Source organism: Eutrema salsugineum, unplaced genomic scaffold (assembly GCF_000478725.1).
Source record: "Eutrema salsugineum unplaced genomic scaffold, Eutsalg1_0 scaffold_1, whole genome shotgun sequence".
NCBI classification, from domain to species: Eukaryota; Viridiplantae; Streptophyta; class Magnoliopsida; order Brassicales; family Brassicaceae; genus Eutrema; species Eutrema salsugineum.
The window spans coordinates 15,596,023-15,617,959 of record NW_006256909.1 but is presented as its reverse complement, the minus strand read 5'-3'; the positions used below and the strand labels follow the sequence as shown (position 1 = coordinate 15,617,959).

The following is a 21,937-nucleotide window of genomic DNA, read 5'->3' as shown; positions in this document are numbered from 1 at the left end:
GACTTAATTAATTCACACATTGTTTATAATTATTACTTTTTATTAAGAAGAAGAAGAGTAAAAATTGGGAAAACAATAAAAATACATAGTTACAGAAAAAGATGAAGATGAAAATGAAAATCATAGACGATGAAAAAGAATAAGAACAATAGGAGGAATAAGAAAAAAATCAAAATATAAAGAAAAACGTGTAGATGAAGACAAAATAAAAGAAGAATAATACATACACGAGCTAAGTAAAAATAAGAGACGAAACAAAATCAGAAAAAGATGAAAAAATATCGAAAGAAAAAAAAAGAAGTTGAATCGTTCTAAGTATTTAGGTTGTTGACAATAGAAAGAAAACAAATAAATAGAAGTCGAAGAAGATGAAGAGGAAGATGAAAAAAATGAAAAATAAAGAAGATAAAAAAGAACACAAAACTGATAAAGAAGAATTTAAAAAAAAATACGATGAATAAATGTTGAAGATGAGAAAGAAGACCAAAAACAAAAATAACAAACTATGATAATATGAAGATAGAAAATGAGTCTAATAAAATCAAGAACAGTAAGAAGATAAATATAATGAATTAACTATTTAAAAATAAATTTCGTGCAACGCGTGGATTATAAATCTAGTAAAGTCTAATAATGCTTTTTAAGCTAAGCAAATTGTTATTTAACTTTATGAAAACAAAATCTAGTAGTATCATTTTTCGTGAATTGTGTGGACATACTAAAATGGACGATATTTCTAATTAATTTATCACAGAATTATATTATGTATATACATATATATATATATATATATATTTGATACCTTTTTAATCTTCGACGTAATCCGATTTATCTATCATTCTCTATATGGAGAAAAGCAAATCTAAAACTTCTGATTTTAAATATTTGGTTTATGATTTTTAAGTGTATCAAATATCAGGAGACATGAAACCTAGCCAATTAAATAAAACTTTAGGGCTTTTCGTGACATTGTTTGGGACTTGGGTTAACTGACAAAGAGCTGGTCATCAGTCTTTTGTTAATCTAGTTGATTTTATAGTTAATTTAAGTTTACCTAGTTCAAATTCAACTGTTCAGAATTTTCATTTTGTTGATATGAGTCAGAGTTAAAATTATTCTGTTGTAGTTTTTGCCATAAATGACTATTGTAGATTTTGATGCGGATTCTACCGACTATTAAAGAAAACATTGACCTAAGTTTGCAATCTTTTCATTTTTAGCTACTTCTAGTAAAAAGAGTAAATCCTTAGAAATTTACAAGGACTAGCATTATTCGTTGGATGAAATTACAATTAATGCATTTCCTATTAATTTTGACAACATATTTGAATATCTTGTTGCTATAATTTTTACTCTTTATAGGATCTCTTCACAACTCTTTATAGCTTTCACTTATCCAAGAAAGGTATTATTTTGGTTGACGATTTTTTTTTTAGATATTAGGATAAATTTTGGTAAAGGTATTTTTAATCACTAGTCACTAATAAGATAAATCATGAGAAAAATGTTTGAAGTATTTTTTTCTTATCCATATATATGCCTAAATAAAGTATTTCTCAAGATTTTCAGTTTTGTTTTTAACGGTATGTTTTCCAAGATTGGTAACGTTTAATAGGTTTGTTCTTCGGCTGTAGCCTATAATGTACTTGCAGACTAATTTGGGTTAGATATCGTTGAAAGAAATAGAAGACTCTCAAACTAATTAAAAAGACAGTTGAAATTAGTAAATATATTTGCTTATGGGAGATGATTTGTACCTTATATGTGTTGAATATCTGCAGTGGGACATCCTATTAGTCTCTGCCAAAATTGGTTCGAGGAGTATCATTTATTATCTGAAATCTATTTATTAAAGCCCTAAACGCTGGCCACCGTAAATTCAAAGCAAATTAGCCAAGTGTCCAACCAAAAAGACAACGGTTTATAGATCTAGGGGCCACATTTAATACGTTTACAAAATAATTATAACGAAAAATTGATTTTAAAAATACTAAAATAAAAATAGTTTTGAAGTATTTTTGAATGGATCTATGTACATGCACGTAATCCAATTTCTTGTTTGTGTTGTTGGTGGGATGATCTCTCAAGGCTCCTCAAAACTCAAAACATCTTCTTATTTTCTTTTCTTTTTTCTTGATAATCTCGATAGTGGAGTATATAAGAGGTTGATTAGGTACACATATAACATAAGTTTGAAAAGTATAAACTTAGTTATAGGTATAACAATGTTTTCGAAATGTCATGGGTTTTTTGAACTTTTTCTTTTCTATAACTTTTATATAGGATCATGTTCATTGTATATAGTCCTTTTTTAAATGTGTTCTGAAATAACTAAACAATTCAGTAGATACTTTGGAAATGAATTCTATAGAAATATAGAAAATGATATAATTATATAAACAAAACTAAGAAATATAATGCCACATGATATGGAATTGGTTGCACATTTATTTATATCAGTGAAGATTGATACAGCTTCCATATACTAATTAAATCGACCAAGGACCACTTACACATGGCTGTGAAGCTGAACTTGAGAAGATAATATTTGTGAAGCAAGATCAAGACTGTTCTTGACTTTTGACATGAATCTAACGATCAATCTTTGCGTACGAGTAATTAGCAAGAACTGCAATAACTTTTTGAAAAATTAGCAAAAACCCTTTATAATTAGGTCTGAATTGGTTTAATTTCTATAATGATATTGTGTGTTTCCGTGTATGCATGCTTTTTTTTTTTCCTTTTTTGGTTACATGAATCAGTGAATTATCGATTTGCTGATTTGCATGTTCCATATGAAGAACCTTTGTGAAATCAGGTTGGATCACTATGCACACGTCAATAATGTTTATTTTGTTGCATTAATTATTGCAAGTTAAAGTCCAGAGTGTCAAGTGTTGTATAAATAATGTTCAGGGACTGACGTGCAAGTGCAACCGCAACTTTTGCATTTGTTCTCTAACATAATGGATTTTTGGACCGATTGATAAATACCCATTTAATGCTAGGTCGCAGTTATGCAGCATAAATATATATATATATATTTGCTGCATTAGTGCTGACATGATCGCACCAGTGATGAAGTCATAATTTTTTTTTATTGGAAACAAATAAGGATATATCTGATTATATGAATTGAGATACTGATATTAAACTTTAATAAATTATATTAATTTTAAAAAATTTATTGGAAGTGAATAACCCTGTTTTAATACATGTGGTTCCGCCATTTTTTTTTTTTCATTTGTGTCCGATTATACAAGTGCCATATCTAAGTTTTATTACTCTTTAAGTATATCCTTCTACTTGTTTGAATACTTTATTCACTTAATTGGTCAAAGGCTATTTAAAGTTTTCTTTCTTTCAAAAGTAATGAAATCACCATACGTTTGAAACAGAGCCATGACTATGTGTTGGAAAAACAAGCAATGAGGCCACAATAAAACAAGAAGGCCGTTATTTCAAAAATAAATTTATGTATTTATTTTTGATATTATATGTTTTTTTGGTGAGAAGTCCATGAGGACCATGACATTATAACAAGTACGGTCACAAGATAGATTGAATTGTTTGATTATCGTATTAATCTAACTAGGAGAGAACCCGTGGTATACACGGATCTTGTTTTAATATATATTTAAATACTATATTTTTAAAATTTGTATTGAATTTTATATTTATTATCAATGTTTTTACGTTTAAAATATTTATATTTTCCTTGATTTTTTTTAATGATAATTATTTGTAATCTCTTCTACACCGGTTGTGTCAAATCGTCTGATTTTTCTTCCAAAATAATAAGAGATTAAAAATATACTATTTTAAATTTTATATGAAAACGTAATAATTCGCTTATAAATATACGTTTAATATCAGAAAAGAATATTTATTTGTTCTTCGATCTTCATATTCTTTTTATTCTTGTAAATCTTACTAATATAATACTTGTTAACTTTTTCAATTTACCATTTTGAATTTTTTAGTTATATATATTTTATTGATTCCATTTTTTTAATTTAAATTTATGTATGATATTTTTACGTGCACATCTTTCTTTATACTATTTTTTTTTAATAATTGTTATCTCTTTAATCATTTATTAAATATTTTTTGTGTTTTTTAATTTATTAGTTGAAGTTTTATATAAGAATACTTGAAACTTCGTAATTTATTCAGTCTTAATTTTTTTTATTTGCATTAAAATTTAGTATATTTTTAGTTTGAAAAAAAAATTAAATCACTTGAAAGAAGAAAATAGAATAGTGCATCTAAAAAATCTTGTATTATATAATTTATAAGTTTTTCTATATTTAAATTAAATTTGAATTGTATTCTAATGTATATATATATATATATATATATATTAATCTTTATTTATGTTTTTAATGTGTTTTGCTTTAAATTTAATTAATTATTTATTTTATCAATTTTTGGATGTGCCACAGGTCACTCTCTCCATTGCTGATGTGTCACTCATTTGGAGAGAGTTGATTGTCTTTTATATATAAGATTTGTATTGAATTTTATTTTTACCATCAATGTTTTTTCGTTTAAAATATTTATATTTTCCGATTTCTTCTAGATGATAAATTATTTGTAATCTCTTTCACACCGGTTGTACCAAATAATCCAATTTTTTTCATACGGTAATGAGAGACTAAAGATCTACTATTTTAATTTTTATATAAAAACGTAATAGCTCATAGAAAAATTTACCATTTTGATTTTTTTTGGTTATATATATTTTATTGATTACATCTTTTTAAAAATTACTAAAAAACTTTGTATGACATTTTTATGTATCCACTTTTTTTTTACTATTATTTTTTAGTAATGTTTTTAACTCTTTAATCATTTATTGAATATTTTGTGTGTTATAATTTTATTAGTTAGAGTTTTATATAAGATTATTTAAAATTTCTTAACTTATTCAGTCTGATAATTTTTTTTCACTTTCATAAAAATTTAATTATACTTTTAGTTTGAAAATGTAGTTTAAATCACTTGAAAAGAAGAAATGGAATGATGTATTTCAAAAAGTTTTATATTATATAATATTTATAAGTTTTGATATATTTAAAATAAATTTGAATTTATTTATTTAAATACATTTGTTATACATATTAATATTTATTAATGTTCTTTAATGCTTTTTCTTTAAATGTGATTAATTGTTTATTTCATTAAGATTTTAAATGGACAGGTGGCGCTTTCTCCAGTGCTGATGTGGCAAGCAGCTGGAGAAAGTTGGCCAAGTTTTATATATAAGATTAGGTGAACTTGGCAAACTTCTTGATAGGGAACCATCGAACTATGGAAGAGAATAAATGGAGTTTTAGAAGTCCATGAGCTTCATAATTAAGTTCATCGTATGAAAAATATGAGTTTGGAATTAGATGTCTGGTTTAGGTAATTTTTGGTTTACCCGTTTCAATTGAGTTATATAATGGTTTAGTTTTGTTTTCTAATTGGTTAGGTTGTTTTGATAAATAGTAAACCGAAATTAACCATTATATATGTGGATTTTAGTTTGTAATTTTGGTTGGTGTGTAAATATGTTTGGAACTTTCAAATTGTGGGGAAATACATTTTTAACTTTCAAACTATGAGGATATAGGTCAAAGTCGAAAGTTTGGGTGAATCTGTTACTATATAAAACTTTGGAGAGAGAAATAAGTTGTTTTTTTATTTTTTTTATTATTGACTTTCATTGTTGCTACTTGTATTCGTATTGAAACAATAATAAAGATCACATATTCAAAATTGCTTTAAGCCTCTAAGACTATCTTCAACCGGGGATGTTGGCCGGGTTCATAGGCAAAAGTATATAAAAAAAATTAAAAAAAACTCAATATTATTTAAACTGGTCCTTAAATAATTAAGGACTTTAAAATGGGTTCTTAGGACCACATGTCCTATTGTTATTGGGCAGAAAGATTTTTTTTTAAACCTCTCTCTTCTGCTCGACTTTTCCTCCTCAAAAAATTAGCCGATGATTTTTTTTTTGGCCAACGATTGTTTCACCAGATCCCTTCGCGTCGATTTTTCTATATCCTTTCGCGTCGATTACTTCCTGTTTCAAGTGAGTGTTTCCATATTCATATTTTTTTTGTTGATTGAGAATTAGGTGCTAATTCCTAATTCTATGAAAAGACATAACCATTTTGTCGGATGTCTATGAACTTGACATTTTTGAGTTTGATGTTTCTGCTCTTAGATACCTTGCGTGATGTGGTTTTTCTTACCATTAATCTTATCTCTGGTTCCCAGTTTTGAAATTTTTTTGGTTTATGTTTTGCATTTTGAATTTGTAACAACCTGACCTCCTAATGTCAGTTGTTAGTATTCTCGGTTCATTTAAAATTAGATTATCTCTTCTAGTAAGCCCATTTCTAATCTCTTTTTAATCTCTTGTGAAGCCCTTAAACCCAGCCCAATTAAACTAATCCTAAGTATAAATACCCAATTAACTCCCTAAAACCCCCATTAACACCCTAAACCTAAATCAGAGAAACACTAGCCTCCTTTTTCATCTCCTTCTCCTTCCCTGCGCCGAGTCTCTCCCTCTCTCTCTCTCTCCTGCGTTTCTGTTTCTTCTCACCTCATCCTTGCTTTGATTCCCTCTCTCTCACTTTCTCTTCCTCTCTCCTTGCCGCAGCCAGCCTCTCCCACCTCCCAGCCAAAGCTTCTCACTCATGTCTAGTTAGACTTCTCTTAAACCAAGTAATAGATCTGCTTGCTAGGGTTTTAGATTGTTAAGACTTGGATCTCTGTTGATTGTGTGTTGATGATTGCTGGTTGCTGGTGGAATGTTAAATAATGAACCTGAATATGAATCTAAATTTATGGAACCCTAAAATATGGATTGTTTGTGTTTGATCTGGATCTATCCTGTTTGTGATATAGAATTGTTAGGTCGCCGATTTATCTGTTGTGATCTGTTGGTGTTGTTTGCTGAGTTAGTACCGTCAGTGTGACCGTGGCACTAGCCCAACGGTAGGGGAGGTACGCCAATCCTCTCAATGTTGTCTGTGTGATCTGAGGCCTGTCTGTGGTGACGTCTGTGCCATGTCTATGATGACATAAGATCCCTTTCTATGGTGACTGGAGGCGGAGTGGCTTGGCTTAGTGAGATCCATTTCTGTGTTGATTGGGTGATTCTTTTTGTGGTGATTGGTGGGTAGAGTGACGTTGTTGATGAAACAGTGATGTTCCCCTCAATGGGTCAAAGCTCTTCTGCTATTTGGTAGTTGCTTATAGGGTTACCCTTATTTGCAAACTTGTTTTAGGATTAGGCTCTCTGCTATATTCATGTTTGTTAGATGGTGTTGTGGGTCTTCTTAAGGCTCATTCTCGCTGAGTAATCCCAAATTACTCATCCCTCTTTTTTTTTGTTTTATTTTTAGGTAGATCAGCTATGTCTATGTTGTTGCTTGTTATCTGGACATTTTCGAACCTGGCAGACCTGAAGCTCACCGAGGGATTATGGTCTTAACATGTCCGATTCTCCGGTTTTCTAGGAAGTTGGAATAGGGATGTTACAGAATTGTTCTGTTCCTCTAGTTTGAGTTTGGGTGAATGGTCATAGATGTGAATTTGGTTATGGTGATCTTCATTTAGATTCATTTTTCTGCAAGATGAGTAGGATAGGATTCCGAGAACTAAAATGTTGATTTTAGTTAGAAATCAGATGAAAAATGTTGGATTTGAGCTTCTTTGCAGCTAAATTTCCTTTCAAATTCAATTCCCATTTTAGTTACATTATGATTATGTCAAGAAAAAAATCTTCTGATGTCTTGACAATTTGCAGCTCCAATAAAAGACAATAAATCAAGAAAGGGTCTATTAAACAAATCCTACCGATAAACTCAAGTCTTCAGAGCAACAACGATGATGAAAAAGAACCTGAAAGTGGTTCCGCAGAGAATGTTTCGAGCGTCAAATCAGACGCAGAAAAAGGCAATGATATTCATTCCACCATAGATATTAATCATGCTGATGAGAACTCAGAGTGTTAAGAATACGATGAACGTGTAGTTGTGTTAGAAAAGGAATGCTCGGGTTTGGAATCTTCTGTAAAAGATTTGGAGTCTAAGTTATCGGTTTCTCAAGAAGATGTCTCGAAGCTTTCTACTCTTAAAACCGAATGCTCTGATCTATGGGCAAAGGTAGAGAGTCTACAGCTGTTGTTAGATAGAGCTACCAAACAAGTAGAGCAAGCGATTTTAGTGTTACAACAGAATCAAGAGTTGATATATTAATAAATTGCATCATTTAGTGTACATATTTAAGTCCAAATCATGTCTCATTTGCATACATTTTAGGTCTTTAGACATTGTTTTAGGACTTAGGAGATTGCATTAGGTCCAAGAGAGTTTTGCATGGTTTGGAGTGTTAAACAGGTGCTTATAGAGCCTATTTGGAGTGGAGAATGTGAACCAGATGAAGAAATGGACTTGAAATGATCAAAAATGGTGAAAAAGGGCATTATGGAGCTTCTCGGCAAAAGACTGTACTGATGGTCGGAGATTCTCGGCTAAAATCAATACCGCGGGTAGGATTCTCGGCCAAAACACGTACTGGTCGCTTAAACTTCTCGGCTAAAACTCTCGGGTGCATATACATCTCAGAAATCGCGTTTCTAGAAGATCTTTCCGGCCGATTCAGCTTCCGGGGTCTTCAGCAAAGATCAAGATAATTGAGTCTAAATTCCAGACCAGTTAGAATCAAGACATTTGGAGCACTGAGACGAAAGATATGGCCACCGGAAGACAAACATGTCTCGCACTCATTCCGGAAAAATCCAATATACCTCAAAGACGTCGTTATCGGGAAGCCTTCCCCTCCGATCTGGTTTACAGGATCTTCATAAAAGTTAGAGATCTTGAACCTGACCATGACAAGCAATGAAGATCTTTGACACGCCCATAATGCCACAGCCAAACATCAGGCCGTGGCAATCACCGAATGTCCACGCCTTGACACGACCATATTGACACGGGATGACACAAGACCGTGGCAATATAAGAAGTTCATCACCCAAATTCAGAAAAGAAGAGACACGGCCACTAGACATGGTTTAATTCAAACCATGGCAACCTTGATCATGAAGAATCTGTCCTAGAACTTTGACACTGTCAGTTTGCCACGGTCTAGCCAAGCATCATCTGACCGTGGAAAACCACACCACTATCCATCAAAGCCGGGTCAGGACCCAGTTTTTACTGGGCTAACCCGGCCCATTAAGACTTAGTATATATATGTTTTTAGAGAAAAACCCTAGGAATCTTATCTTCTATCTTAGTTTCTCTCTAATTTTCTTTACCTTTTTAGTCAAAAACAAGTTTGTTAAGAGATATCTAGAGGATTGAATCAACCTAAAGCTGTTTTTTATCATCTCATCTTCTTATCTTTGCTCCTAATCATGTTTAACATCATCTCTTACAAAAGATTAGGTGTCTTAAGCATGATTAGTGAGTAGTCTTCATTTAAGCTTTTAGGTGTGTAGATCAAGGTGCTTTGATGCTTGATTTATGATGTTTAGGTTCTAGATTTTCATTTTATTTCCTTAGTTAGCTGCTCATAATGCTAGATCTTTGGACATCACTCTGATCTAGACCTTAGGCATTTCTCCACCCACAATGTGTTTGATGAAATGCCTGAAAGAGCTAAGCTAAGGGTTTATGCATTTTTATCATGAGAATGATAGTTTAATGCATAAATGATATATTAGAACTGTTTTTTTAATGCTCATTAGTTCATATTTCACAAATAGAAATTTGGTTTGAAAGTAGATTATTGTAGAGATTAATACCTTCATGAGAGGATTAGTCTAGATTAGAGTTTTAAGTTGAGATCATGTGATTGCTTGCTATGTTTTTCTGTATAAGATTCAGTCTTTCTTTGTAGAGACTGCTTGGTCACTTATTGGGCTTGGTACATTATGCTTGTTAATTACTTGGTTATATCTAATGGTTGTTAGATTTGATCAAGTGATTTGCCAAGAGATTTCTGTCATGAGAGTGGATTAATCTATCTTTGAAGTCTAGACTAAAGAGTAACAAGTATTGCATCATGTTCTTAGCATCATGGATCAACATTGAAAGCACCCTAATCAATGATCACATCTAGAGGTTTATCTTTTATCATTTGCTTAATCATCTTCTTTCTTGTTTAGCTTGCTTTGTTTAGTTCATTTATTATTGCATTGCTTGCTTGTTATTGCTTCTTTGTTACTTTGTTCACCAAAAACCTTTCTTATTTCACTTGACTTAAGAACTTGTCACATAAACTAGTGCCTAACTACCACACATTTGGATTGATACCCTTTATGCTACAACAAAAAAGGGATTGATAACCCTTCTAAGAGCCTAAAAAATTCTTAGTTATCAATTGGCGCCGTTGTCATATTGTGTGGGGATTGTTAGCATTAGTTTCTGATATAGTTTTTGAGATCAAGTTTCTTTTGTTTTACTGATCACCTTTCAAGTTCTGTTTTTGTTTTCAGGTTTATGATCACAAGAAGCCAAGCAAGAAGACAAAGAGAAAGAGCTGTTCACTTGGAAAGGTTAGGAATGGATCAGCAAGTTGGGAATGAGCATCAGGCTCAAGAAGCTGATCACGGTCAAAGAGCTGGTAATGGGATTGGAATTCAGGTTCAACAAGCTCAGGTCCATCAGGGACAAGCTCATGGTAACGAGAACTAAGACCGACCTCAGGTTAATCCACCACAGCCCCACCCAAACCAACCCAGACGTCTTCAGCCACAACCAGTCTATGTTGGAGAGAATAACCAGGCCAATGCACATCATCATCGTGCAGGAATTCAAGTTCCACCGGTTGAAGCCAACAACTTTGAGGTTAAGGCATCACTCCTCACCATGGTTTAAAACTCTAAATTTCATGGACTCCCTATGGAAAATCCTCTTGATCATATAGAGCAGTTTGATAGGGTGTGCAACTTAACTAAGATAAATGGAGTCTCTGAAGATGGTTTTAAGTTAAGCCTGTTTCCTTTTAGCTTGGGAGACAAAGCTCATCAGTGGGAGAAGAATCTACCTCCAGGTTCAATCCACACTTGGGAACAATGCAAGCAAGCATTTCTCTCCAAGTTCTTCTCCACTTCTAGAACAGCCAAGCTAAGAAACCAGATTTCAAGCTTCACTCAGCATTCAAATGAGACCTTTTGAGAAGCTTGGGACAGGTTTAGAAGCTACACAAATCAGTGTCCACATCATGGCTTTTCAGAAGCCTCTCTCCTTAGCACCTTGTAAAGGGGCTGTTCCCAATATCAGGATTCAGTTGGACACAGCATCAAATGGAAATTTCTTGGCAAAAGAAATCAATGCAGCTATGGAACTTGTTGAGAACTTAGCCATGAGCCAAGACACTTATGGGGAAGATTATGATAGAAGCTATAGAGGAGAAGGTTCTAGTAAACAACAAGAGCTGGAAAAGGTTCTAGAGGAGTTGAAAGTCAAGTTTGCAAAGCTGGTAATGACCACTCAGCAACCTATAAACTATGTGAGTGAAGGGAAGGGATGCTTTACAAATATTAATGAAGAGAGTCTCACTCAAGAGGAGTTGCACTTCATAGGGAATCAGAACAAGTTCAATGGGTATAACAACTTCAACAAACACCAGAACTTGTCCTATAGGAGCAACAATGTGGCCAACCCCCAAGACCAAGTCTTCCCTCCTCAAAGCTTTGTTCAAAAGAATCAGTACCAAGGTAACTTCCAACGTCAACAGGGTTTTCAGCAACCATCGGTTCAGAATCAAGAGAATAGCTTCACAAATCATGTCAGCTTACAGCCAAAGGCCCCTCCTCCAGGTTTTGGTCAGCCACTAGTTCAACATGGTCCTGATTTCAATGGTGTTCTCCAACAGCTCTTACTAGGACAACAAAAGATAGAATCCAACCTGGAGATACTAGGCGCTGAACTAAAGGCTCTTCAAAAGAACAAGGGCATCTGCATTTCTGAACCTCAAGGCTCTCTTTCTGGTAAAACTGTTCAAAACCCAAAAGATTATTGCAATGCCATCTACTCCAATGATGACCATTCAGCTGCTGTGCAAGAGATTGAAGACCTTATTTATGGTCAAGTTTCTAATGAGAATGCACACATTCATGTGGATGAGGACGCCATTATAGATGAATTCATGGGCTTCCTACATGAACTCAATGAGGACATTGAGAAAGAAAGTGTGGGGGCAGCCTGTTCAGTTTGTTATGTTCAACAAGGGAATGCTTCAGGGTCTATTGCAACAAAAGAGCTGCCAACTGATCAAGCAAAGCCAACAGATAGTGCCTCCACCTCTGAATCAACTCAGATGAAGCCCACCTCCCTCCCAAAGCTAGGCAACCCAGGGAAGTTCATCATCTCTTGCACTCTTGGCAACTTTAAAGTGGAGAATGCTTTGTGTGACTCAGGATCTGTTAGCATAATGTCTAAGGACATGATGGAGAGGCTAAAGGTCAAGTCTATAACGTCCTACCCTTCTTCTATCACCTTTGGTGATTTTTACTCCAAGAAACCATATGGATTTTTAGAAGACTATCCACTTCAAGTTGGTGAATGTGTAATCCCCACTGATTTTGTCATCATGAAGATGAAGAAGACCAAAGAACTCCCCCTATTGCTTGGAACTGCATTTCTCAACACCACTGGTGCAATGATTGACTTTGATACTCAAACAGTGGTGCTTACAAAGGTGGATAAGGATGTCTCTTGCCCTGTTCAACCTCCTTTAGCTGAATTCTGTGGATCAGTTGTTCAAGAGATAGAACCACCTAAAGTACTTGAGATGAAGTATGTGGGCACTGCTGGAATTCTAAGTGGCTCCCAATCTATTTCAGCTGTGGAAAAGGAGAAAGAACCTCACCACAACTCTGTCTATAAGGATGGGAATGAAGTGCATTTGATCAGATAAGAAGACATCTTGCTCTCATGGTCTCCTACACTTGATGATCTAAAGATGATGAACACCAAGAGTGATGACTCAGCATCAAAAGACAAGAGCACTGAACCTGACCCTTCTTCTCAAGACTTTGATCTCACTCCTTGGGCTGATGATAATGGTTCTCTGAAGTATAAGCTGGATTGCAATGGGAAATCAGGACTGTTTGCTGAGGTCAGGGCAGAGCTCACAAAAGCAATCATTAATAAGGACCCAGATGGTCTTCAGGAGCTGGTGGGCAAAGGCCTCAAGATGGGACCTCAAGGAAAATGGTCTAATGGTGATCAAAGGCAGCAATGCTCATCTTTCATGCTCAGAACCATTGAATTGCTAAAGAGGATCAGTACTCAATCTCACCCCAACTAAAAAAAGGTTTATCAAGTCAAACTTAGTGACTTTAAACAAAGTGCTTTTGGGAGACACCCCCAAGCTTATCCTTTGTAAATATTCTTTTTAATGCTTCCTTTTGCTGTTTTTAGGATGTTTTGATGTGTCTTGTGGAGTGTGTTCAGGTTACAGATGACTTCATGTTGTTTGGGCTCAAGGAATGGTGGACAAAACGCAAGGAAATGCAAAATTTGGCTAAGTCAACAGTTTGCCATGGCCATGAATCACTGCTTGATCTAGGCGTGGCATAATGCTTTTTCCTTGGATTCCATCATTCAGTGATTGCCATGGGGAGATTGCCACGCCCAGAATTTCACCGGGGCAAGTTAAATTTTGAACACAAAGTCATTCGGCTTTTGCCATGGTTTGTTTGCCACGGTCACATCCAAGTTGTGGCAATGTGTTAAAGGAGGAACAAGACGAATGCCAAGCCCAGAAAAAAAAGAATGCCATGGGTTGTACAAAGGAGCTTCCAGGGCGTGGCAACATGGCGTGGCAAGAGGAACAATGCACAAAAACGAGCTCCAGCCCTCACTACAAGCACGTTCAGATCAGTGCAAGGAGCAGCATCAAAACTAGGACACTTTCAGTGATGTTTAGCCTCCTGAGATGCACAATTCCACTACTCCCTTCCATCAAAAACAAATCTGGTAACACTCCAAACTCCTTGTACATATGCATCTAGTTCTTTATTTCTCATTTTGCATCTTTCTTGCTTTTGCTTTTCACTCCTCTTTTATGCTTTTATAACACAAGGGACTATGTTATTTAAGTGTGGGGGGAGGGGTTTTGTGTTTACTAATCATGTTTTCTCTTGTTCTTATTTTGATTTGCATCTTGAGTCTTCATCTAAGTGCATATAAAAACCAAAACAATTGAAAAAATTTGAAAATTCTAACACAAAAAATGATCATGTAATTGCATTCACACTTTTAGGATTGAGTCTAGTTGCATCATATAGGTTGCATTGTGCAGGGGAGTAATGATAGTTTTTTCCTTGAGAGTAAATCACTTTGAGAATTTGGATTAAATATGCTTGTGAATGATTTATGTGCTTGCAAGGCTTGAAATGATTTGAATCTGAGAAGCAAGTTTGAATTGAACTCAACTCTAATAAGTGAAAACCTTGAACTTGACTTGAAACTATCATGTGGTGTATTGTCTGAATAAGCTTGTGGATACCGATATACATACTTGAGCTAGAATCATGTTTTTACCTCCCTCTTCCTTAGCTCAAGTAGCTGAATCCGCATATGGATCAGTTTTCATCACCCTAAACCCATCCTTCCTTCAAGCCAAATGTCTGTGTGTGATTGAAAGGCCACCTTGGATTAAACTTAGCAGAAAGTGTTTGGTTTAGAGCGACAAGGGCAAGTCTCATCGAGTGTTAAGTTCCATCATCAAGGAGCTGAGAGATTTGGCAAAAACTAAGTGTAGGGGAGTACTTGTTGGTGAGTGGAAAAAGGAGAGATGAGTGAAAAAAAGGAGAGTGGTGAGAACTATGGGATAGATAAGAAAAGAAATCAGTCTTGGAGTTTTGAGTCAAAGAAAGTGAGCTCTAGTGTTTTGAAAAGAAAGAGTCTAGCCTCTAAGTGAAAGGAAAAGAAAAGAAGCCAAAGAGCTCAAATGTTTTAAAAAGAAAGAAAAAGAGGCTAGAGGTTACAAAAGAAAGTGAAAAAGAGCTGTGTAAAGTTTGAACTCCAAGACTTGAGTGTGAAAATGAAAAGTAAGTCCCCTAGTGAGAGAGAAATGAGTGTGAAAAGTGAGGTTCTTGAGAAAGTGAGCAAGTGAGAAGCTTTGAGTAGAGTGTGGGGTGGGATGAGTCCTTGCCCTTGTATGCATAGGTTGCTTTTTACCTTTAGCATTCTGCCAAAGTTTGATCATTCATAGAGAGATCCCCTTGCTGCATTGAACCCACTCAGGCATTGATGAGATCATTTTAGTCTCATAACCTCACCCTAGCCAAACTTTGCTTGTTTGAACATTGCATCATTTGATCCACTTGGTAAAAAACTTAATGAATGTCAAAGAGTTGAGGAATAAGAGAACTTGTGGAGATTACTGTTGAGTTGATACATCAGAGTATAGTCTTGCATTGCATACTGAGCATGAACTTGAATTCTCTTAGTGGTCACTTCTCTCTTTCAAAGGAAATATGAAATCTCAATGCATTCAACCTCTCTTTCTCATTTTGTCTTTTTGCTTGAGGACAAGCAAAGGATAAGTGTGGGGGAGTTGATATATTCATAAATTGCATCATTTACTGTACATATTTAAGTCCAAATCATGCCTCATTTGCATACATTTTAGGTCTTTAGACATTGTTTTAGGACTTAGGAGATTGCATTAGGTCCAAGAGAGTTTTGTATGGTTTGGAGTGTTAAACATGTGCTTATGGGGCCTATTTGGAGTGGAGAATGTGAACCAGATGAAAAAATAGACTTGAAATGATAAAAAATGGTGAAAATGGGCATTATGGAGCTTCTCGACGAAAGACTGTACTGATGGTCGGAGATTCTCGGCTAAAATCAATACCGCGGATAGGATTCTTGGCCAAAACACGTACTGGTCGCTTAAGCTTCTCGGCTAAAACTCTTGGGTGCAGATACATTTTAGAAATCGCGTTACCGGAAGATCTTGCCGGCCGATTCAGCTTCCGGCGTCTTTCAGCAAAGATCAAGATAATTGATTCTAGATTCCAAAACAGTTAGAATCAAGGTACTTGGAGTACTGAGACGAAATATATGGCCACCGGAAGACAAACATGTCTCGCACTCATTCCAGAGAAATCCGATACACCTAAAGACGTCGTTACCGGGAAGCCTTCCCCTCCGATATGGTTTACAGGGTCTTCATAAAAGTTGTAGAGAACTGAATCTAGTTTCCGGAACGCTTGGAATCATGAGATTTTGAGTTGTAAGCTAAGAGATATTGTAACCGGAAGGAAGACATGTCTAAAAGCAGATTTGGACCCGTGCAATGCACCTCAGAGATTAGCCTTCCGGGAACCATTGCACTCCCCGGATGAAATTGAGTTCTTCATCAAATTTGGAGCTTAATGAGTCATCTTTCATGTGGTTTGGTTTGGTAGCATTTGGAGTTGTGAGATGTGAGTTCCTTAAGGCAAGAGACAGACATATCAGCCAGACGTCTAAGAGTGGATAAGGTGCTAAGTGTCATGGTTTGACACGGTGATAATGTCACGGCCTGGGCTTGGCCGTGGCATAATATGAAAACTCTCGGGATTTAACACGGTTACCATGCCACAGCCATTCATTAGGCTGTAGCAACATCTGAAGTTTGCTAAAGAGTCAAAGGAGCATGACATGACCTTAATGCCACGGTCTAACCTGACCATGGTAATGTTCTGCCAACCTTCGGTGATTGACACGGTGAGAATACCACGGTCTACACCAGACCATGGCAAGGTACTACTGATGAAGGCAACCTTCGGGATTTGACATAGTCTTGTGGCACGGCCTTGAACCTGACCACGGCAAGCAATGAAGATCTTTGACACGCCCATAATGCCACGGCCAAACATCAGGCCGTGGCAAACACCAAATGTCCACGCCTTGACACGACCATATTGACATGGGATGACACAAGACTGTGGCAATCCAAGAAGTTCATCACCCAAATTCAGAAAAGAAGAGACACGGCCACTAGACATGGTTTAATTCAAACCATGACAACCTTGATCATGAAGAATCTGTCCTAGAACTTTGACACTGTTAGTTTGCCACGGTCTAGCCAAGCATCATCTGACCGTGGAAAACCACACCACTATCCATCAAAGCCGGGTCAGGACCCAGTTTTTCCTGGGCTAACCCGGCCCATTAAGACTTAGTATATATATGTTTTTAGAGAAAAACCCTAGGGATCTTATCTTCTATCTTAGTTTCTCTCTAATTTTCTTTTCCTTTTTAGTCAAAAACGAGTTTGTTAAGAGATATCTAGAGGATTGAATCAACTTAAAGCTGTTTTTTATCATCTCATCTTCTTATCTTTGCTCCTAATCATGTTTAACATCATCTCTTGCAAAAGATTAGGTGTGTTAAGCATGATTAGTGAGTAGTCTTCATTTAAGCTTTTAGGTGTGTAGATCAAGGTGCTTTGATGCTTGATTTATGATGTTTAGGTTCTAGATTCTCATTTTATTTCCTTAGTTAGCTGCTCGTAATGCTAGATCTTTGCACATCACTCTGATCTAGACCTTAGGCATTTCTCCACCCACAAGGTGTTTGATGAAATGCCTGAAAGAGCTAAGCTAAGGGTTTATGCCTTTTTATCATGAGAGTGATAGTTTAATGCATAAATGACATATTAGAACTGTTTCTTAATGCTCATTAGTTCATATTTCACAAATGGAAATTTGGTTTGAAAGTGGATTAATGTAGAGATTAATACCTTCATGAGAGGATTAATCTAGATTAGAGTTCTAAGTTGAAATGTTTTGAGATCATGTGATTGCTTGCTATGTCTTTCTGTATAAGATTCAGTCTTTCTTTGTAGAGACTGTTTGGTCACTTATTGGGCTTGGTACATTATGCTTGTTAATTACTTGGTTATATCTAATGGTTGTTAGACTTGATTAAGTGATTTGCAAAGGGATTTCTGTCGTGAGAGTGGATTAATCTATCTTTGAAGTCTAGACTAAAGAGTAACAAGTATTGCATCATGTTCTTCGCATCATGGATCAACATTGAAAACATCCTAATCAATGATCACATCTAGAGGTTTGTCTTTTATCATTTGCTTAATCATCTTCTTTCTTGTTTAGCTTGCTTTGTTTAGTTCATTTATCATTGCATTGCTTGCTTGTTTTCTGTTTTATTGCTTCTTTGTTACTTTGTTCACCAAAAACCTTTCTTATTTCACTTGACTTAAGAACTTGTCACATAAACTAGTGTCTAACTACCACACATTCGGATTGATACCCTTTATGCTACAACAGCAAAGGGATTGATAACCCTTCTAAGAGCCTAAAAAATTCTTAGTTATCAGATCTCAGAGATAAGGTTGATAAAATCAAGGAATCACTTAAAGAGGCCAATGTTGAATCATCAGAAAAGATTCAACAGTACAATGAGCTAATGCAACATAAAGTGAGATTACTCGAGGAGTGGCTTGAAAAATCTGATGCAGAGATATTCTCGTATGTTCAGTTGTATCAAAAATCGATAAAAAAATTTCAGGAAACACTTGAAAGTTTGAAGGAAGAAAGCAAGAGAAAAGCAGGAGCTGAACCGGTCAATGATATGCCTTGGGATTATTGGAGTCGTTTGCTTCTAACTGTTGATGGATGGCTGCTTGAAAAGAAAATAGCAAGTGATTATGCAGACTCACTAAGAGAAATGGTTTGGAAGAACGATAGAAGAATTCACGATACGTACATTGACGTCAAAGACAAAAGTGAACGCGATGCTATCTCTGCATTCATCAAGCTTGTTGCATCTCCAACAAGGTAAACAACGCTTTTGAACGTGCTTTCTCTTGAGACTATGTTTATATAAAGCAGTACTGTTTTGAAAGTTGACAAGTTTTGATCTTTTTGACAAGAAATCAAACGAAACTCTGAATGTTTCTTCTAGTCTTCTCTTTGTTTTCCATCAATATTAAAGTTAAGCAAAACGTTGCCATTTTTGTGCCTTTATAATATGGATTAGGACTTGAATATTTTGAGATGCAATATAACTTGTGAAATTCATTTTAACTTTGAAATGCAATACAATTTTCGAAAACCAATTCAAAAACAAGAACCTCTCAAGGGTTCAACCATTGTGGAGGAAAATTGTTTGAGGTTCTTAATTTAATTTATTACTATTAAATTTAATAGTAAAAAATTATTAAAAACCCTTTAAGGGATTCAACCACGGGAGATGCTGGATCAAGCCATCAACAATAGTAGCCTATAATGAATATTATACAGTAAAACCTCTATAGATTAATAATGTCGAGACCACAATATTATATTAGTTTATCATGATATTAATTTATCTATAAATTAATAATTATTAATTTATAGAGGAAAATTGTTTTTCTGCGATTATCGAACCAGCGGATGTGGAAATTATTAAGGGAATCCCTATTAGCACCTCATATAGGTCGGATCATTTGGGCTGGCATTTTACGAAATCTGGGACCTACACGGTGAAATCAGGATACAAAACTGAACAACAATTTACTAGGTATTTAGAAGAGCCATATGGCCCAAATATAGAGGCATTACAAGCTCACACTTAGAAGGTAAAATGTTCAGCTAAGTTAAGACATTTTTTATGGCAAGCAATATCGGGATGCCTATTTGTGCCGGCTAGGCTTCGCACGCGTGGAATACAATGTGACATGCAATGTGTATGGTGCGGAGCAGAGGAAGAGACAATTCATCACATGCTTTTTTAATGTCCTCCTGCTTTACAAACCTGGGCATTATCCCAGATACCAACACCTCCGGACTTATTCCCAATGGGATCAGTATATTCAAATTTTGACCATCTATTTTGGAGATTACCGAAAGGTATAAAGAGCAAACATTTTCTATGGATTGCATGGTATATTTGGAAGGCACGAAATGAAAAACTTTATTCAAATATTGATATTGATCCTCAGATTACTCTAAAAATAGCAGAATCTGAAGCGGCATTATGGGAAGAGGCACAACGGTTGGAAAATGAGACAGGGGTATCAATCCCCACAATTAATGACGGTTCTACGAATTCACCAATATTCGAGGGTTGGTGGTGTTATACAGATGGTTCTTGGAAAGAAACAGAATCTTTGACAGGATTAGGGTGGTATTACTTTAAAGATGGTAGCCAGGACAAAATAATGGTGCACAAAATGTACGCCAGAGTTTAACGCCTTTACATGCGGAGGTGGAAACCCTCATATGGGCTATGCATTGCATGTTAGAGAACCAGAAGTTGGCGGTAGCATTTGCAACAAACTGTTCGGAGTTGGTGAAGATGGTGTCTACACCGGAAGAATGGCCAGCATTTGCTCTACACTTGGAGGAGATTGTGAAGATGAAAGATAAGTTCAGCTTTTTCATGTTATCGCATATCCCACGCGCGAAGAACACGAAGGCAGATAACCTAGCAAGAAGTGCTCGGGTCTACCCTCATGATATTATCTATGTAAACTCGGTGCCACCGGTCTGGTTAACCGAACCGTTTTAGACACTTAGGCTGTTGACAAAAAAAAATTGTTTTTCGCCTATTTTTTTTTTTTTTAATAACTTCATTGATATTATATTTAAGAATCTAAACTCATATGTTTATAAAATGATATGCACAAACTTAAAATTATGATTATTAATCATAACCATCGCAAATTGAATAGTTATTTCTATTTGTTAATCATTGACTGAATTATCTATGTAGAATATAAATGTTCATTAGTACAAAATTTATAAAACATTATGGCTATTATCCTTAACGTTGGTGCTAAAATTGAAGACAATACCTAATATATTTCAAAACAGTTACACGTAAAAAAATCAATTATCATATCTATAGTTTTCACAAATTTTGAATGGAGATTAAAAAAATAACATTATATAAAAGCTATTGATGTAAACAAATAAAAAGATAATTTTCAATAAAATCTCAAACTTAAATAAACAAATAACACATTAATCATATTTTAGTATATTATATCTTACTTATATATACATAAATTTATATAATTATTAATTTATGTTTATGTTGGGACTATATTTTTACAAAGGGATTTCAAAAAAAATTATTATCTTATTATCTTATCGAATTTGATGGATTTTTACACTGACCGACTCAGGACCAGATAAATTTATTAATTTATAGTGATTATTAATTTATCGAGTATTAATTTATAGAGGTTCTACTTAATATTTTTAATTTGATCTAATTGTATAACAAAATTTTAAATTATTAAAATAATATGAAAACAAATGTTCTAGAAGTTTCTCACAAATCTGTCAAAGTTTCTCATTTAATTGAGTTTGAGAGACTCACCTTCTTCTCTCTCTCTTCTTGTCTCTCTTCCCTTTATTATTACTCATTATTTCATTAAGAAACTATATGAGAAACTTTAGTTGTTTTTACAAAAAAAAAAAAAAAAAACTATATGAGAAACTACCACTAATGGTGTTCTAAGAATCGAGATACTGTGTTTAGAGATAAAAAATGATATTACCATTTTTTTTTTGTAAATTATAAATATCATTAAGAAAGTAAAAGATTTAGGTTTTATAGAATTGCACAATGTATCAAATTGGGCAGATTGGTTTAAGACAACCGCAAGCTAAGCTCGGAGGCCATCTCAGATATGACCAGTCATGATCAAACTAAGAATTTATTAATGTAACTCTTAGGTAGAGCGACACTGAGCCCAAACAAAGTAAACATGGACTTACCACTTTAATTTTTTTATGTAATTAATTGGCCACTAAATTGATATTATAGTCAAGTAGTCTACTGGTCAGCCCTCGTAAAGACACTTTCAAGGTCATTAGCTCAAGTTATTATTATTTTTTTAAAACCAGAATAGCTTTTTTTTTGGCTTCCGGCCCTTGGATTCTGAGGGCAGTTCTGATCCTAGATTTATT

At 34.7% G+C, this 21,937-nt stretch overlaps 1 non-coding gene across 1 annotated transcript; it reads right to left on the bottom strand.

Moving 5' to 3' along the window:
- Positions 1-11,135: 11,135 nt before the first annotated feature.
- On the bottom strand, positions 11,136-11,242 carry LOC112082464. The gene has a single exon (XR_002897138.1). It is a non-coding gene; the product is annotated as a small nucleolar RNA R71 (small nucleolar RNA).
- Between the last annotated feature and the right edge of the window lie 10,695 nt (positions 11,243-21,937).